The sequence below is a fragment of the Hesperophylax consimilis genome, chromosome 27 (genome assembly GCF_061612785.1).
Source record: "Hesperophylax consimilis isolate HC1 chromosome 27, BYU_Hcon_1.0, whole genome shotgun sequence".
Lineage (NCBI taxonomy): Eukaryota > Metazoa > Arthropoda > Insecta > Trichoptera > Limnephilidae > Hesperophylax > Hesperophylax consimilis.
Window position 1 is genome coordinate 20,433,516 of NC_142862.1, and position 21,257 is coordinate 20,454,772.

The 21,257-nt window shown below is 31.3% G+C and overlaps 1 protein-coding gene across 1 annotated transcript in view; it reads left to right on the forward strand.

Annotated features, from left to right (window-relative positions):
* Positions 1–12,270: 12,270 nt before the first annotated feature.
* LOC149410729 (pro-neuropeptide Y-like) overlaps positions 12,271–21,257 on the forward strand; it is a 45,715-nt gene continuing 36,728 nt past the window's right edge. Inside the window, exon 1 of the mRNA XM_089647954.1 lies at positions 12,271–12,437. The gene's annotated coding sequence lies outside the window, so the exon portion shown is untranslated. The remainder of the gene's footprint in view (positions 12,438–21,257) is intronic.

Here is a 21,257-nt window from a genome sequence, read left to right on the forward strand (position 1 = left end):
TCCTTATGTAGTTAGCGACAAGGTTGAAATCCCTGTTTAATGCCAGCTGCCTGTTAAAAATCACATCGACAAAAAGCGTGTTTTATTTTAATTTGTGAAGTAAGGCACAGATGTTTAATGTTTTCCGATAATTTTTTTAAAAACTTATTTTTCAACATTACACAAAAATGAAATCCAGAAAAGGGGTTCATAAATAGGAGATTTTACACTTTAAACAGTTTCCATGAAAGTGGATAATATTTCTATGCGATCATATTTTCACACCAAAGACATCAACAATTTTCTTCCCATAAACTTGAGTTGTTAAATATTTTACATTCTTGAGATTTTGCGCGCCGATTATCTGTTATATATTATTATTTCACATTGCAGATTTAAGGGTTGGGAACTCTTTGTTAAAAAGTAAAAGGTTCTACTTATAATTGCGTTTATTTACGTTACAAATAATAGGACTGGATTTAGCTACACTGTTCATTACCCGAGGGTTGGTAATTCTCTGGTTCGAGAAGCTTGTTCCTTGTCAATCTCATCTCACAAGTAATTGTTACACTCTAGCGACATCTGTCGGAATCTGGAGTAAGCTTTATAACTAGCGCCATCTATCGCTTAAATACTCAACTTATTACTATACATCACAATTGTCCATTGTAATCTTTGTTGATTCGCATATCAATAATACGAATTAGGCAGTGACGACCCATCAGAGGGCCGTTGCGAGTCATCCACAAGTCTAGGCATTATGCTAAATACTTTCATGTTTATTCTCCTTCTCATACTTCTTGCAAGTAAAGAATATACCAGGACGTCGAATGTTTCCAATAGAAATTGAAAAACATACGATCTGTCTGATTCGTATATTCGAATAGGCAATGCCTTGCTATGGATAGGTGCGTTCCTTCTATCCAAAATAATGTCCTCACACCATTTAACAAAGAAGCCTGATATCAATGCCGTAAATAAATAATTTTAAAATATGTAAGGTTTTTTCAATGACGTTTCCTGGAAGTCTGAGATTATAATCCACACTTTAAATCCTTTGTAAAACAAAACTAGCTAATTAAATTCGTATTGACAAAGGAACTTTTTCTGAATGGAGTTCTGAAGTGAAATAAATGAAATGAAATGTTTAAAATACCCACGAAAAAAAACAAATTCGGTGAAAAAAGGTTTGAACAATAGAATACCATTTACATTGGGGGATATGAATAGAACGGTTCTTCCAACACTTTCCTCCTCTTGCCCATCTCCTTCTGTTTCCCATTTCATTCTCACAACATTCCCCATTTGTTTTGAACAAAAAGGTTTGAACAATAGAATACCATTTACATTGGGGGATATGAATAGAAATTCTTCCAACATTTTCCTCCTCTTGCCCATCTCCTTCTGTTTCCCATTTCATTCTCACAACATTCCCCATTTGGGGAACCATAGTCGAATTGGTTCCGTACAGTTGACAGCAATTGGAACTTTTCTGAAGTAGACACATACAAAAAAGTAGTAGGTACATTTTTGCCGTTTGTGGAGAGAACGCCAACGAACTGCGAACATTAAAAGCGTCGCTTAAAGTGGTTGGTTAGGGAGGATATTCTACGCCCGTCGTATTCTCTTGATATTATCAGATTTTCACATTTTCTGCTCTCTATCTAAAGATCTCTGAGGATCTTTCGAATGCGTACAAGACACTGTCATTGCAGTGCTTCGTTTAACGGGCTCTATTTGTTAACTGCAAATGAAGAGGTCCGGTTCGTAGAGGTTTATAATAAACTGCACTCGATAATGTTAGCTAATTAACTTATTCATATTATGCAAACAATCGTATTTATTAAAGAATTATACAAAACCTTCATAAACCTTGAGAGTGAATGCTTATAAGCTAAGTTTTTTTTCTATTTCCATATTTATTATATTCGGAAACACATTTTTATTATTTTACTAGCTGTACCCCACCGCGTGGCTATGGCTTAGTCTCAGTTGCTTGACAGAACTTGAAAACATCTTTCACAGAACTTGAAAATTAACTTTGAAAGTTAAATAATTATTCAAGTTCTCCGAAACAACCCATTCATCAAATTTCAAAGTTCTGTGAAGGTTCTATTCAAGTTCAGTGATTATATTATCAATTAGTGTAACTCGCTCACCAAGCACAAGAACCAGTTTCTTCTTTGGTGAGATTGCGATTATAGATATATTTTGTACCCATATGTAATTTATACAGAGATTTGCAAAATGGGTACCCAAAACCATTTGAAATGCAAAATGGAAATGGGTCAAAACTTTTCCATTTGAAAATGCAAAATGCAAAATGGGTTTTAGAAAAGCATTTCAAATGCAAAATGCAAAATACCTATTTTCAAAATGCATTGAAAATGGAAAATGGTTTCTCAGGTCAAACAAATAAAATAATTATATAACGTTTTAAACAATTTTGTCATTTAATAATGGACATCAATGTAAAACAAACATATGATGGCAAATCCATAAACACCACGACTACAGATTATGAAACCACAAAAAATTTGCGCGGGACTAATGTTGCCAACGTAAAAACATAGAATATGCTATCTAACATTTAATATTACAGCGTCATGGCCCCATGTTCAGTACCTATTTGAATCAGTATTTTTTGTAATGGTATCGCTCAATTGCCAGGGCTTCTACCAGGGAGCAACTTGACAAATGTAAATTATCTCTCATAGCGAGATTGAGGACCGACTGATATTTGGGGCTTATGAAAAAAAGATGAGACGAGATAGTAGGAAGAATGTTGCAAAAAAGCATTTAAAATGGGAAATGCATTGATAAAAGCATTTAAAATGCAAAATGCTAAATGGTTTTTAGAAAAGCATTTAAAATGCAAAATGGAAAATACCCATTTTGCATTTTGCATTTTCATTTGAAATGGATTTAGTTGAAATAAAGCACATCTCTGAATTTATATAACACCACTGTACCCACATATCTATATTAAAATATATATATATATCATTATTGGCCAGTTGCTTCACAAAACTGAAACTATCACTGAAATAATGACTGAACTTGAAAAAACCTGACAAGAGTCGTTGAACGTTATTTTTTAATCTTCTTTTTCTGTTTTCCATGAAGTTTTCTTATTTATTTCTTACTCTTCTTATTACATATTTTATTATTTGAAAATTATCTCACCAAAGAACCTCGTCGAGGGTGAGAAACAGCTATAATGATTGTACTTATACTTTGTATTTGATTTAAATTCATTTGTAAGAAACGAACAGCTTCTATAATACAAAGATACATATGAAGTTAATTAAAGATGAGCCAAAAAAGTTTATTGTGCTAATGTTGGTTAAGAATTGGACTATTTATCGTTTTCACTAATAAATAGGTGAATGGGAAAAGAAGAGGATTATATGATAAGGATAGCAAATCCTCCCGATACACACCATATTCACTTGTTAATTAATAATAGTACGCTTTCCTTCGATATTTAAAATTGTAAATATTTAACAAAAAATTATGTACACTCTGTTAAATGTGCAATAAATATTATTGCATATTTATTTGTAAAAAAAATGGATGCCTTCGTACACTATATGAATCAATATTCAAGTACTAAGCTTCCTCTACATAGTTATTAAATCTTACAAATGGACTGCAAAAAAATATTTTAAGAATTTGTTTTGAATTAAGAATTAATTCAAGAAAGGCATACAAATACAATATTATATAGGTGATTCAATCCAATATTGTATTTGTATGCCTTTCTTAAAAGAATTTAGTTTTTATACCCATGCAACTATTTATTCATATTCATATTGCGTATGTACGGGCGCAATCAAAAACTTCTTCATAGTATTTGAAAGCATAACTTGCAAAGAGTGTATTTACATAAAATAATTAAATTAACGCCATAATAATAATTTGGATGATTTGTATAGGGCCGTTTTTGTGCAAAATCACCTCAAGGGCGCTGTACAAATACATTTCTACAATGATCTATGTTATTACTAACTATATATGGAGATAATATATAATACAATTTATTTACCATCTATGCACGTTTAGATTTTATTATTATTAGACTTTGTTACGTTTACCCACATAATGCACAATTCATAAAACTGAGACCAAGGAACTGTTGCAAACTCCAGATGACTCCGTACGTAAGTAAAGAAAAGTTTTAACATACATGAAGATGATGAAATAAACAAACACGAAGATGAACATGTCCACAAACAAGAAGATGTAGGAATCAACTAACATGAAGAAAAACAAATCAATTTACATGAAGATGAGGAAAACAACAAGCATGACGATGATCAAATCAAGAAACATGAAGTTGAACATATCAACAAACATGAAGATAAACATATCAACAAACATGAATAAACATATCAACCAACAAGAAGATGTAGAAATCAACAAACATGAAGAAGAACAAATCAACAAACATGAAGATGAAAAATATCAACAGACATGAGGATGAGTAAATCAACAAACACGACGATTAACAAATCAACAAACATGAAGATGCGGAAATCATGATTAACACCAACATAACTACCAACAGTTGGTCAGTCAGTCAGGAATTCCTAGTGAGCTGTGAATAAACTACTAAAGTTATTAAAAAGTTTTGTGTTTTTAATAATGAAACCTAACGTTTTAGCAGCATTATTCGCGATCTGTTGTTTAATAAAATGTACCTAGGTTGTATTATAGAATTACTGTCAAGGGTTATTCCATGATCAAGAAACTTGCAATTTTAAGGTGTAATAAGCAGTAATTAAATTATTTTTATTTCTGGAAAAAACACGTGATATTTTGTAATTTAACGAATATCGGTTATTTCACGAATACAAGACTGTTGCAATTTTGTTATATAAGGAGTACCTAATTAAATAGTACTTTAATTTTTATTTCTGGAAAAATGTGGTGATATTTTGTAACGTTACGGTCATAAATGTAATTAAATAAGACGCCTACGTCCTGAAAATATGAATAATTTAAATGGAGAGGATGCAGATAAATAATGACGTGTCCTGAGCCAGTGGGTTTAAGAGGAATTAAGAGCAGTTGGATTAAGAGCTATTTTCACCTACTTTATAATTCTATTTTTTTATTTTTTATATATTCAATAACAATATTATTGAATATATAAAAAATAAAAATAATAAAATGGAGTTCTACAAATTAAACTTAATAACAATAAATAAAAAATAAAAAAATTTATAATTCTATTTTTTTTTTCATTGTAAAACATAATAAAAACATATTTTCACTTATCTTTACCTAAATAAATATGGATACATTTGAATTATTTTGTTAATTCAATTTCAGAAGGATTTTTTTTTAAATATACCTAGGCTTCTATCTTTTATATCGTCTGGAAGATCTACGTAAATTTCTTCCCTCGTAGCTAGAATGGATGACGGCCGGCATAGTCCAGTGGTAACGCATTGGACTGCCATTCCGAAGGTCGCGGGTTCGAACCCGGCGTGCGCAAATATATTTTATTTGATTAATTTGTGTTATTTCACAATTAATTAATTAAAATAATATATAGTATATTTGCGGCACGTTCCAGAGTGGAAGATACTACCAGTATCGCCCTGGTGTAAAACCACCATTCAGAATTGAAACGTTGCTCCAAATGGCTTTAGCCGTGTTTAGTGACTAGATCTGAATAGCCAGGTACTTCCCCACCTTCCTCTTTCCCTTCCCCACTTACCTTCAGCCTCACAACATCCCCCAATTGAGGATGCCATAGTCTCACTGGCTCCAGACGGGAGCAGTTGGGACTCTTGTGAGGTATTCACTATAAAAAAAAAGCTAATGGATTGCTTGCCATGTCGTGTACATATAAGGCATGTTGTCGAGTAAAGTGCGTGTGTAATTATGACGTTTTTTAAGAATTCTGTGTTTGCGTATTAGTTACGCTTCGTTATTAATTTTATATGTATTAAGATTATTATCATATTCATACCTTTTTATTATTGTTAAAAGTTTTGTTTCCTCATATAATTATGTGTTTGCGTATCATTTGAGCTTTGTTTTTTTCCGACTTTATGTCCGGGTTAAATATTCCCCACAGGAAAAACTAAACCCTTCCATACACTTTTCCACGAATGATCATCTAGTCAATCAACATTATGCAAGTGCATTATATAAGCATAATAAATACAAAACGATACAAGAACAACACGTCAACTCACCAGAGATCAAATGGGAAAATAATTCACCAACTCCAGATATTTTCATATCAGAGGGTTCGGCTCGGTAGAACTCCTAACAGGGCCTATAAATCCTACTGATCCCTCAACATAAATATTAAAAAAATCTTTCGTTTTCCTACGCGTATTCAAAGTAACTGATTTTTGCATTTTTATATATAAATTTTTTGATAGATCTAATACGCCTATATTTGAATGAGAGAGCTAGGTATAATGCCAGTAGCCAAAATAACAAATGGTAATATTTTTATAGTCTGAGAATGCCAAATTCTTTTTATCTCATTTCCTAAATCTGTGTATTTTTTATATTGAATATTACAGGAATTTGGAATAGCGACATCAATGATATAAGTTATTTTTTGTAATTTTGTCATGTAAAACTATATCGGTCCTATTATGAGTAATCGTTCGGTCTCTTAGTATAGTTTTATCATAATATGTTTTATCATAATATATTTTATCAGGCGGTTGCTGACGGTTTCACCTCTTCCTCGCACTCCATAAATGCTGGCGTCCCACAGGGATCGGTTCTGTCTCCGACTTTGTTTTTGTTGCACATCAATGACCTTTTGACATGTGCACCGATTCATTGCTACGCGGATGACAGTACAGTTCATGATAACTTTTTGTTTGACAAGCCCCCAAAGGGCACACAAACTCCAACGGCTCGGAGGGCTTTGAAGCAGAGAATGGACGGTTATCTCGAGAGTATTTCCTCCTGGGGTAAAAATAATCTCGTCGAATTTAATGTTTCAAAGACCCAATCCTGTCTGATTACGTCTAAAAGGGATCCAAATAATAATCTAGTCTCCTTCAACGGAAGCAATCTTCCGAACAGGCCTTCCATTGATATGCTTGGTGTAACTATAAGTGACCAGCTCAGGTACGGGGGCTCCATCGAAGCCAGAGTAAAGTTGGCCTCTCAGAAGCTGGGTGTACTGTACGGGGCCCGCAGATACTTTAATAGTACACAACTGCTCACCCTGTACAAATCGCAAGTGCACCCTACTGTCGAATTTGACAGCCATCTCTGGTCTGGAGCCCCAAAATACCTGAAAAAAACCCTTGACTCTGTGCAGAAACGGGCGGTCCGTTTGATAGATTCCCCAATCTTAACAAACGGACTGCAATCTTTAGAGCACAGGCGTCAGGTAGGTATGCTGTCTTTGTTCTATCGGTATTACAATGGAAGATGCTCTGAGGAACTAGCGTCATTGATCCCTTCGGCACCGGTGCGTAGTCGGGATACACGCCAAACGCGCGCCCAACATTTGTACACAGTTGACACTTGTCACATGAGAACGGGTCGCTTCTTCGATTCGTTCTTAAGTTCAACAGCTCGGCTGTGGAACGAACTGCCGGCCTCTGTGTTTCCTCCCTCCTACAACATGGGACTCTTCAAGACCCATGTTAACTCCTTCCTCTCCACAAAAAGACCCTCCACACAGCATCCCCAAAGATGACATAGGCCCTGAGGGAAATTATTTTCTTCAGGGCCTCCTGTGTGGAGTAAATATAAAAAAAAATATAAAAAAAATCGTTTTCTAAAAATGAATTTGGTTCGTATTCATAATATAGTATTATATATATATATTAATACGGCAGTCAATCAATTTATGTTTAATTACCAAACATTGGTGAATTATTTTTAAAACTTGATTGTGCCTAAATGTATACTCGGACAGTGCTAATATAGAACATCCCGATATAATATGTTCTATAGTTTCCGGAAAAGCCAAAAATTTTCTAAATAAATCATCAATTTGATTTGTATCTTTGATTATATGCTTCCTATAATTTTTAGTATTAATGACTCTATTCTGAATGGCAAGCATAAATCCTTCTATTTCTGCGCTCAACTCTCCAATACTCAACCATTTGTTTGACGAAAATTTGTCAACATACGTTTGGTTGAGCTAATTGAAGTGTTTTGTGTGAATAATTTTATTTGACCAGGAATTATTAAATTCTTCCTGGTTGGGATTTATAAAAATTTTGGCATTCTCGTCGAATAAATTTATATTTAGAGTAATATTATTATTATATTTATGTAATTTTCTTATTGTTAAAAGTTTTGTTTCCTCATATAATTCTGTGTTTGCGTATCAGTTACGCTTTGTTTTTCGATTTTATTGTCCGGGTTAAATCTTCCCCATAGGAACAACTAAACCCTTCCACACACTTTTCCACGAATGATCAACTAGTCAATCAACACTATGCAAGTGCATTATATAAGCAAAATAAATACAAAACAATACAAGAACAACACGTCAACTCACCAGAGATCAAATGGGAAAATAATTCACCGACTCCAGATATTTTCATATCAGAGGGTTCTGCTTGGTAGAACTCCTAACAGGGCCTATAAATCCTATTGATCCCTCAACATAAATATTTTAAAAATCTTTCGTAATCCTACATGTATTTAAAATGACTGATTTTGCATTTTTATATATAAATTCTTTGATAGATCTAATACGCCTACATTTTGAATGAGAGAGCTAGGTATAATGCCAGTAGCCGAAATAAAAAATGGTAATATATTTATAGTCTGCGGATGCCAAATTCTTTTAATCTATTATTTTTATTTATTTTAATGTATTAGGATTCATATTATTATTATATTCATATAGTTTTCTTATTGTTAAAAGTTTAGTTTCCGCATACAATTTTTGGTGAGTGTTCAAGAATTAAATGTAAAAATCTTTTTGTATACCATGTTCTGTATTAGATTTAATTCATCTATGTATGTTTAATATAAATAAGTGTAATCTTTAATCAATCACATTGATCGTTATTTTTTTATATCTAATATGGATTTTATAATAATATGTATTTTTTGTTTTACCAAAACATGTCCTTTTCCCTTATGTTTTATTATTTTTTCTACAAAATATTATTTTGTTATTCATATACAGGGTGTCCGGAAACTCGTAGTACAAGCGGGAAACTGGTGAATCTACATCACATTTGGAGTCGATTTTGTAGTATTTTTTTTTTATTTGAGCTTTCGTTATCGAGTAAATCGAGTTTGAAGTTGATTTTTTTTTTTTTTTTTTTTTTTTTTTAATCAAATTCTTATAAATTATTACTGAAGATCAAAGTACCCAACTAATTAAAACTATTTGAAAGTAAAACAAATGAAGAAACTCGGATTTGAAGCATTATTTTGAAATCACCCTTCATTTAACCCGGTGTAATCATAAAATATTTCTGCTCTGCAGGGTTAAAACATCTGTTATTCAACCCTAAACACCAGAAAAAACTTTAACCCTAAAATAGCCGAAAAATATTTTTTTTTTGTTTTTTTTTTTTTTTTGAAAATGCTCAAATCAAAAAACTTTATGTTTTTTTGGGTTCCCCATGTGGTGTAGATTCTCCAGTTTCCCGCTTGTACTACGAGTTTCCGGACACCGTGTATAAATCACGTACGACTACCGTAATACGGGCATGAGCCTATTACGATAGTTGAGAAAATCTACTTTAGTTATATCTTTAATAACTTTTTACCTGCACCTTTTATCGTTGTATTAATTTAGCTATATTCTGTAAAACAATAAAAGTTTGCTTAATACAAACAGGCTTTGCAACAAATTGTTCGGGGTTTATTTTTATAAATATTAACAAAGTTAATATAAATTGCTCTGTAACTACTTTCATAGTACCATAAGTACATATTTTGAACTCTTGTTTTATATATAATTTATAAATCTTGTGTACAATGGACCTCTGTATGATAATTTGCATTGTACCTGCTTATAATGTTCATACTCAGTTTATTATATTATGTACTATGCAATTATTATTATTGTACTCCTGAACAATTTACCTAGCAAAACGAATTCATGTAAAAGCCTTCAAGGCGTGAATAATTCGGTAAATAAATAATATGCGTTTCTTCAGATTCAAATAAATGAAAGTACATATTACAATTTTACAAAATTGCATTTAAATTAAATTACAGACCAATCACTCTGCTAAATTCGCTATCGAAACTACTAGAAAAAACTATGAAAAAAAGACTGCTTGCATACCTTGATAAACACAAACTGATCTCCACCCGTCAATTCGGGTTTAGAGCGAAAATGGGAACAGAAGACGCCTTATCGGAACTAACCACCTACATAGTGAAAAACCTAGATGGCGGTTCAAAGGTGTTAGGAGTGTTCTTAGACCTAGCAAAAGCTTTCGACACCATCTCACACAAATTACTCCAACAAAAACTCAAAAACATTGGCATAACAGGTCCACCACTAAAATGGTTCATTAGCTACATTGAAAATAGACAACAAATTGTAAAAATAAATAATCAAGAAAGTGACAAAGTAGGCAACAGGTATGGAGTACCCCAAGGCAGCGTCTTGGGTCCCATACTGTTTCTCATCTACATTAACAGTCTAACTGAGATAAGCCTAGGGAACATAGAGTACAAAGTAATCAGTTATGCAGATGACACTGTAATTTTATTCAAAGCCCAATCATGGGAAAACGTCTTCAAACACACGGAAACAGGGATGACTGAAGTAAATAGATGGCTAATAAATAATCTACTGACACTAAATATTTCTAAAACTAAATACTTAACTTTCAGTAAAACATTAGCTGGTCAGCCAGATAGTCACCCACAACTTCATCTTCACCCCTGCACAGTTACCTCATTAACTAACTCACGCTGTGTTTGTGACAAAATTGATTATGCGCAAAATATTAAATATCTCGGTTTAACTGTTGACAATAACTTAAAATGGGATCTCCAAATCAACCTAATTACAAAAAAAATACGGAAACTCTCTTACATCTTCAAAACAATTCGAAACATTATGTCACTACCTCAGCTAAAAAATATATATTTTGCACTCTGTCAAAGTATTCTTATGTATGGTATTTCAGTATGGGGAGCAGCAGCAGAGACTCATCTCAAATCACTTAAAATTAATCATAAAACAATAATCAGAATTATGTTCAGAAAGCCTTATCAACTTCCGACAGAACAGCTAATGATCAACAATAACCTATTAGACATAAATAAACTATTCATAAAGAAGATCATCTACAAAAACTGCATAAAAATATCACCACACTTCATAACTCACTCGCAAAACACAAGAGCAAACACACACAATCAATTACAAGTACCATATATCAAATCAAATTTTGCCAAAAAACATGAATCTTACTTGGCACCACATATATTCAATAAGTTTGTAGCCCAAACAAAGACCTATGTCGCATCTAATAATTTGAATTGGGTATTCAAAAGATTTTTAAACTGGTTGAATGTCAAAGAAAGAAGAGAGATAAGTAATATTCTTAATATCTAAAATTATATATTTTCTTTTTTCTACTCTGTTTCTAATTTCTGATTTTCCTCTTATTTTATTATTATTATTTTTACTATAATATTTATATTTCTTTTTTTTTCTTTTTTAACCACTTATTTGTTTTTATGTAATTAGAAATTGTTAGTTACCAGCCTCAGAACAGACTTTGTCTAGTGAGGAGGGTAAGGAGAAAAATCATGTATGTACATAACTAATAATAAATAAACGCCCGGGTTGCCGGCACTGAATTGAAAAAAATTGAAATTAGGTTTTTACTTACGAGATTTAAATACTATTCTTCCATGAAAGCATACAGTACATTATTACGTGTATTATGTGCTCTAATAGGCACATTACAGTGACAAAGTAAAACGAGAAATTATTTGCATGGTAAATGTCTTATAAGTGTACGTATAATACTTCTAGTAGTCAAAACATATCTAAAACAATGTAATTTATTAATATATAGATTTTTTTCGTTACTTTGGAAAATAAATGTAAAATATAAATATAAACCGATTACATGTGCCCTGTGCCTCTGAAACATGAGTAGACATATTAAAAAGTGGACATTTTCAACTTAAAAATATATTGGCAACCGGTCAAAACACAACACGTCCTCTAGCTCTTGCATCGTGGGAGGACAAACCCCCCCTGATATGCGCCCAACGCCCAGGTGAAAATCAGCGCTTATAAGCGTCCCCAACACAACCCGACAGCCATTCTTAACCTAACGGCGCGATAGACAACAACTCGTAAATAACGTATATATTTACTATCAATTATTACAAAAACATTCAATTCATTTCAGGTTTTTTTTATTATATTTTTGTGAATTTATTTGAATTTTTTTTGAGCGATTTATTATTGGAAGTTTCACAGTTTTTCAAGAGAAGATTTTTTACAGGTGAGTGATTTTTACTTATTTTATTTATTTCTCTACAAAAATTTTGAATTCTTTCGAAAATTGTCTGTATTACTAGCAGATTATCATTATTTAAGTTAGTAGAAAAATAGACACACTATTCATTTTTTTAAATAAATATCAGATTTGGTCTTGAGAAACGATGGTATATGTACGTATTGTTGCTATTTTATAAGCTTTCAAAAACCTTTTAACTTATACAAAAAAATGTTTATCGATTCTTATGCATACAAATTTTATTGGAGTTTACATCGCAATTTCGTGAATATGAATGACGTTGTTACAAAGTTTTAAATATATCATTAGAAATGATATATTTAAAACATTTGTTTTCATTTTATTTAAATAGTTGCTCCGTGTTTAATAACCATAATAGTTTTACGAAATTATGATAATAAGGTATGAAATATATTTTGTATAGGTATGAAATAAATTATAATAATAAGATATAAAATGGATTGTGTAGGTATGAAATAAATTATGATAATAAAGTATGAAATGGATTGTGTAGGTATGAAATAAATTATGATAATAAGGTATGAAATAGATTGTATAGGTATGAAATAAATTACGATAGTAAGGTATGAAATGAATTGTATAGGTATGAAATAAATTATGATAATAAGGTATGAAATGGATTGTATAGGAATGAAATAAATTATGATAATAAGTTATGAAATAGATTTTATAGGTTTGAAATAAATTATGATAATAAGTTATGGAATAGATTTTATAGGTTTGAAATAAATTATGATAATAAGTTATGGAATAGATTTTATAGGTTTGAAATAAATTATGATAATAAGTTATGAAATAGATTTTATAGGTTTGAAATAAATTATGATAGTAAGTTATGAAATAGATTTTATAGGTTTGAAATAAATTATGATAGTAAGTTATGAAATAGATTTTATAGGTTTGAAATAAATTATGATAATATGTTATGAAATAGATTTTATAGGTATTAAATAAATAATGATAATAAGGTATGAAATAGATAAATACTTCACAAGTAATAAAATAAAAACATTTTAAAAATGCTGTTTTGAAATAGTGGCTAATTATTTATTTTCATACTATAAAATTAAAGATAATTAATATTTAAAATTATTTCATAATTTTTTTTTAAACTAACTTTATCTAAATTTACTTCTGCGTGAAATTATTGTCAATTAAATATTATAATAAGTATAAACCGTTTATTTATTAATCTTATTTCAACTGTGAAAAATATTGAGAAAATATTACCTACTCCGTTTTTTGTTTAAAAAATCTGATATTTTCTTCTTAAAAAGAGAAAAGCTTGCTTTGGGGTCATTTTAGTAACACGAAATAGATTTAAATAATGTCTTTTGTAAATTATTTTCAAAGACAACAAAAAAACTTTTATAATTTTCGGGTAGGTACTGTAGAGGTGTAGAGAGACCACCATTTCAAAATTGAATAAATCCATTATTATTTCAACAAAAAAATTATAAAGTTCACATTAACCATTTGAATTTCATTCGAATTCTATATTAGACATATAAAATTGATAACATGTAGTTTTAATTGAGTTCGATACAATGATGTGTCTAGTAGAGAAAACTTAATCTTTATTGCGCAGTTCGTAATATGATTATTGAACGATTCCTTTGAACATAAGTTTAGGAACCTCGTGGCAGATAATTGAATGATTCTTTGACGAGATAGGTTTCCAAAATACTTAATAGATATATACATAACTTAACTCTTCTTACGAAATGTTATCATGTTTATTATGTTATTGTAAGTCGCGTGTTCGATTCCTCGGCTGGCTAAGTCCTCCATCACAACACAAGCAACATTTTCGGCTTTCTGTGGTGGTAGTAGGAGATTTTCAAACATTGTTGGGTTATTCGTAACCTGGGAATTTTTGTCTTTCTTTAAAAAAAAAAAAAAAAATTAAAATAAATTTTGAAAAAGAAATCTATGAATATAATGTACTTTCTAAATTTAAATTAATGGTCTCACTCAAACTATTTGCTTTTCTCGAAGCCTTGGTGACATAAAGTTTGCGAATTTCATCTTTCTCATCTTCTTAATAATAATCATGATTGGATTATTTGTATAGCGCCGTTTTCGTGAGAAAATCACCTCAAAGGCGCTTAACAACTTAATTTATGCATTTAATCTATTCCTATCACTTATCCTTATAACTTATTACTTGTGGCTTATAACTAAGTTTCATAGCTAGTTACTTACTAGTGGCCTCCCAATTTTCTCAATTCTTAATACAGAACCACAAATAATGGATGCCTTAGTCCCATTGCATTGGTTTCTGGTTAGATTCTTATGTGGTATTCGCATTTTCTCACTGAAATTTCTATGTTAATGCAAATATTTCCAGCTAACAAAATAAAGCTTTTAAAAATGGTACAATCAGTTATAAAAAAAAATCTTTTCAATGAGTTAAAACAAGTTAAAACTCGTGTGAAGTCAATAAGTATAAAATATAAGCCAAGGGTAAAAATTCTAGCTTCATTTTTCTCTTATTGTTATCTTTTCTATAAATTAGTTCAAAAATAATTTTGAACGTTTCCTTGTTCTCTTTAATTCTCTCAGTTCCCTCAAAAAACTTAAATCTAGCTCTATTCTCCATTCTGATGATCACTTCGTGTGTCTTATTCGGGTGCTGATAGCCTCCATTCAAAGATCTTGAAAAACCGTAACTCTGATTTAGATTCTTGGACACGTTGGCATCGTGGGTAACGATCGATATTGCGGATTTCTTGACAAAACAAGGAGCATCTAACCCTATTGTTTCCCTCGTAAACCATATTCTCCTTTCTGACATTTTTTCCATCCTCAAAGACAGATCCCGCAATGTTTGGAAAGAGTATTGGCACATTGACTAACTAACTAAATAACCATCACGCCGTTTCCCCGCAGGAGTAGACAGAGAGGACGGACCGCCAAAGAACTCGGTCTTGGCACACACTTCTTGCCTCATTCATATTCATACATCGTCTCACACGTACTCTTCTATTATTCTGACTCTTGACATGTCCCGACTCAAGTATCTGATTCACTTGGTCCTACCATGTCTTCTTGGGGCGTCCCCTACTTCTGATACCATTCACATGTGCATCATTTATTCTCCTTACACTCCTTTCTTCGCTCATTCGCTCTGCATGCCCAAACCATCTAAGCGTCCTTTCTGAATCTTACTCACTACTCTTACGTCAGCCTTACACTCTTTGCGGATCTCCACATTTCTCACACGTTCATACATGGTTTTACCACACATAAGCTTCAGGGAAGGACTATCCTATTACAAATCAATAATTTCCCCATTTTCCAAAAAAATAATTTCTTCACTTATTCGAATGAGGTTTGGACATTGTTTTGTTCCTTCTCACATTTTTAAAATTCACTTGCTTGACTCCTCAGATTGTACATTCTGTGGTCTAGAAGTGAGAACTTTAGATCACATGTTTTTTCGTTGTCCCTCTCTAAACAAATATCCTCTCTTTTATCAATCCTTATCTAAAATTGCCTCTCCTCATTCAACATCTCATCTCTTCTAAGCCTGAATTTGACTCCAATCTTCCATATAATTTTCAAATTTGCCAATTCAAACAAAAATAATGTATAAATTCACCTTCCCTCTCTCCATAATTTGAAATGATGGCCAAGAACACCCTTGATGGGTAAAAGCCAGAAATATTTGAAAAAATAATACTTACATGTTTATTTCTAACACAAATGTTTTTAAAAACTAATGCTTCCTTGATTTTTTTAAATCTAGGTTATTGTAGTTTGTGAACTTGTTGCAATAATATGTATTGTTTTATCGTTTTTTTCGTTATTTTTTAATTATTTTTTTAATTGTTTTTCAAACATACAAGCACTGAAAGTTTTCGAAAACCGTTCATTCATGTCTCTTTTATTTTAACTTCCCCTGCATCATTTCATTGTGAAATCTACTAAAGTAAAAGATTAAGACTATAACGCAATATCCTATTATATTTTTAACATTATTTCGTGTAATACGATCAAACAATTTTTATTGATTCACGCCATTTACACGGTGTAAAAGTTTGAATTCTTAAAAGAAACAATATTGTATTAGAATTCATAGACAATGCACGGAGATAAATCGATTTTTACGAGATTAACAGGACTTTTAAATGCAAAAAAAAATATGAACGTTTATCGATTAAATAATGACGATATAAAATAATGACGATATAATATAATAACGATATTTATTTATTTAACGCCCAGAGGGCTTTTACATGTAGGTGGTACAATTTTGATGATAGACAATTTTGAAACATAAAAATAAATTTACATAAAAAACAATATATTCAAGAAACAAAATTAAAAAGAACAAGAACATAAATTTAAAAATACGGCGATTTGACTGGTTTACAAAAATACAACTTCTATTTAGGACTAGTGTTCAAAATAAGTATTTTACTTGATCCACAAAATTAATATTAAATATATCGACATCACCTAAGTATTGGTGTCCCATAGTGTGAAACCGTTGTATTGGGGAGTTCGCAATGTAATTGCGCTTATGTGTGTTGCAGTTATAATGACGATATAATATAGTGACGATATAATATAGTGACGATATAATATAATGACGATATAATATAATGACGATATAATAAAATGACGATATGATATAATGACGATATAATATAATGACGATATAATACAATGATGATATAATATAATGACGATATAATAAAATGATGATACGATATAATGACGATATAATATAATGACAATATAATATAATGACGATATAACACAATGACGATATAATATAATGACGATATAAAATAACGACGATATAATATTATATAATGACGATACAAAGAATTTTCGTTGTAAAACAAAAATATTGGGGTTTTCATGAACAAATGTTTATTTATTTAATGTTATAAATATACCATACACGATAATTACATGTCACAAAATACAAGCATAATCAAACACATGTAATAATTTAAACAAAAATAACAATTAAATGTGGTATTTGATCATAAAATGACGACAGAAAGTATAAAATTAGTTCTGAAAAACATGAGAATATATTCGTAATTTACTAAAAGTTTATCAGAAAACCTGTTAATTCATTCTTTATTGCTATCCCGTTTTTAACCGGAATTACCAATACTTTGAAGATACTGTTAATAAAATAGCAATAGTCATTTTGCTTAGAGTTTGAACATTCATGTTTTAATATGATTAATTAATTATTTTTAATTGTTTATTAGTAGCAGTTTAAAAAAGGTATACTTAATATCCTTTTATTCTTTTGTAAGCTATTTAAGAGCGGTTGATAGTTCTGCATATTGGTTACATAAGAACCTAGGTTGTGTTTTCGCGATTTATGAGAGTTTATGAACGAATTTTTTGAAATATAATATCCTATATATTGTACTCTCAGATGTTATACTCTCAGTATCGCTGCTTGAAATGGCTCCAGCCGCGTTTATTGACCAAACCTGAATGGTCAGGTGATACCAACCTTCCCCTTTCCTATGTCTTTCACCTCTTCAGTCTCACAACTACCCTAATAATTAGGGATTCCATAGTCCCATTAGCTTCAGACTGTTGCGAGAGGTTGGGACTCTTGTCCGGTTTTTACATAAAACAATAGCTTAGCGAAACTTTGCTAATTAATGACCAGATCGGAAAAGCCAGGTAGTTACTTCTTAACCATTGTCTTCCCCAACTCCTTATCCTCACCACTCTTTCCAACTTCACAACATATCCTATTAGAAATTTCATCGCCGCACTGGTCGAGGGCAATTGGGAATCTTGTGCGGTAGATAATCACATCAACAAAATTTTAAAAAAAGAGAAAAACATATTTTCTTTGATGACTGATCATCAAAAATGTATTTGTATTGTCCGGGAAAAATAAATTAAGAAAAGCATATTTATTATCAAAGTATCGGAAACACTGAACAGAAAAATCACTAGAAATGTGTTTTAACCGAAAAAAAATAAATAATAATGATGGCGAACAATTAAATAAGACATTTTGATTCCTAGACCAATGGCCAATGTAATCGATTATTTGTGTACAAGAAATATATTTACAGCCTCCGTGGTAAAGGCTCTCGTCTAGCGAGCCGAAGGTCGCAGGTTCAAATCTCGGCGTACCCAAGTAAATTTTATCTGATTAATTTGTGTTATTTCTAAATTTATGCATTTATCATAATATATAGAAGTACGTACGGAGTGGAAGATACTCTCAGTATCGCCCTGGTGTAAGAATTGAAACTTTGCTTGAAATGGTTTTAGCCGTGTTTGGTGACCAGATCTGAATAGCCAGGTATTCCCCCACTTTCCTATTCCCATCTCCTACCCCTCCCCAGTACCTTTCAGCCTCACAATATACTCCGATTTGGGATGTCATAGTCTCACTGGCTCCAAACGGTTGGGAGCAGTAGGGACTCTTGGTGCGGTATTCACATAAAATTGTCTTTACTTCGGGCACATGGTACGCTTCTGTTGGTTTATGTCTTCAGTGATTGGAAGAGGGTAGTTATCATCGATAATACGTAATTTTTTACCACCTTTTATGTACGATCAAAGAAGGAGATTCTTTTAAAGTAATATTTTTAATTACCTGTGATTTTCGGATAAAAATCATGAAGCACAGATAAACGAAGGAATTTAATAATTAACCTTTGGTTTTATTTGGCTAACCTTTCGCCCTAACTAAAGATAAATGTTGGCCGAAGACAAATAATATTCAACGCTAATTAAGTACCGCAAATAATAACGAAGCTAGTTGAAGTAGGTATCTACCCAATAATACACGTTTTTAAATTAAGCTTCAATCAATATAAAAATTGTACATTTTAATACTAGTCGTTACCCGCGAATTATCACCAGATGTAACTTAACACGACAAGATGAAAACTGAAAAATATTGTTTCTGATTTTAAATAATCAAAAAATATTATACTTTTCAAATAAAGAGTCCAGTCAAGCGATGATTAGGGATGTTTTAAAACAAATTCTGGTGTTGGTCATTTACGTGGTTTGGGTGATGATTACGAATCAACAAATACATGGAATATGTCAACAAAAACTTGGTTAAAATTTGAGATTAGAAAAAATAAGAATAAACATTTAGATTAATTATAACTCAAAAACTATCAACTTCGTAAAAAATGTATTCAGTGTTAAAATAATTTGCGTACAATTTGATATAATTTAGGCACTCGCAAGTTTTATCGCTACGTGCACCGCGCAATTGCAAGTTGATTTTTTATTTTATTTTTTTATTTATTTAGGAAACAAACAGTCATTTATATATTTAGCATAAACAGCAATTATTAACAATATTAGACCAATAATGTTCCATTAATTCTAGTCGTTGATTCAATATTTGAATCTATATAATATATTTATAAATGACAAAGAAATATAAAGAATAAACATTATAAGGAATTACAAAATATTATTAAAACAATTAAAGACAATTAGTAGTAATACAGTTTTCGCATGATTATAATAAAAACAATAAAATAAACTAAGACGATAGGATTATTTCACAAAATAAAAAATTAAGTTATCAGTTTAGTAAGTTGCATTTTAAATGTTTTCAAGTTACAATTGAAAATGTCTACATCTCCTAAGGCAGAGGTTCCAAAACTTTTTTGTGTCGTAGACCCTTTGTCATGTTTTTCTGTTTTTGGTAGACCCCCTACTTACCTGATATTGATTTTTTGTAAATTTCTAACTGTAGTGAAGTTTAGTGTTAAAAACTTAAAGTAAAAACAATGTTTAAGTCACGTAGTGTCCACAGAAAAACCAAAATAACCATATATAAGACCATTGTAAGAACTGTATTGGCATATGGATGTGAGGCGCTGACACTGACGGTAAAGATGGCTGAAATGCTGGATACTTTTGAAAGAAAGGTGCTGAGAAGAATATGTGGACCCGTGAAAGAGGGCAAACAGTGGCGTATCCGGCACAATATAGAATTGTACGATATATATAAGGCCCCTAGCATCTCTGCACACATGAGACTCCTCAGGCTGAGATGGGCTGGGCATGTACAGAGAATGCCGGATACAAGCGTCCCAAAAAGAATTCTGACTGGTCACCCAGGTGAAAAGAGAAAAGTGGGAAGACCCAGACTGAGGTGGGAAGATGAGGTAAGAGGGGATGCAGCACAGCTTCTCCAGGTGACAAACTGGAAGTCAGCCGCTGAGGACAGGAGGAGTTGGAGGCGACTGTTGCAGGAGGCCAAAGCTCGATATAGGCTGTAGCGCCATCGAAGAAGAAGAAAAACTGTTCAGTTTTATACATTTATTAATTGAATTTAAATTAAAACTACTCAAAATAAATTTTGTATCTGTTATATAAAATAAACGTAACATAAAATAAACTAAGCAATAAGTAAATGTTTTTAGTGGGAAGGATTTTATTTTTATTTATTTATTTATAATGTATTACAAAAAACATGGTAAGTAACACATTATTCCCAATGAGTTGAGATAAAACTCATTACGGGAAGTACAGACACATAAAATACATTTTACAAGGATATTACACTTTTAAAAAAATACAACATATTGAAAAGGAAAAGAAAAATAAATAAAAAAGGAAAAATACATTGTTAAGAATAGAGATTTTAGAAATACTGAGAGACATCTATACACATGAAACATAGTAAACCAACATATGAAAGCGAGCGAAAATTCACTGGTTTAAAAACATTTTCAGGAAATAATCTTTAAGCGTTTTAACTAATATTTTTTTGTTAGTTACTGATTGCTTTATTTCATTAGGTAA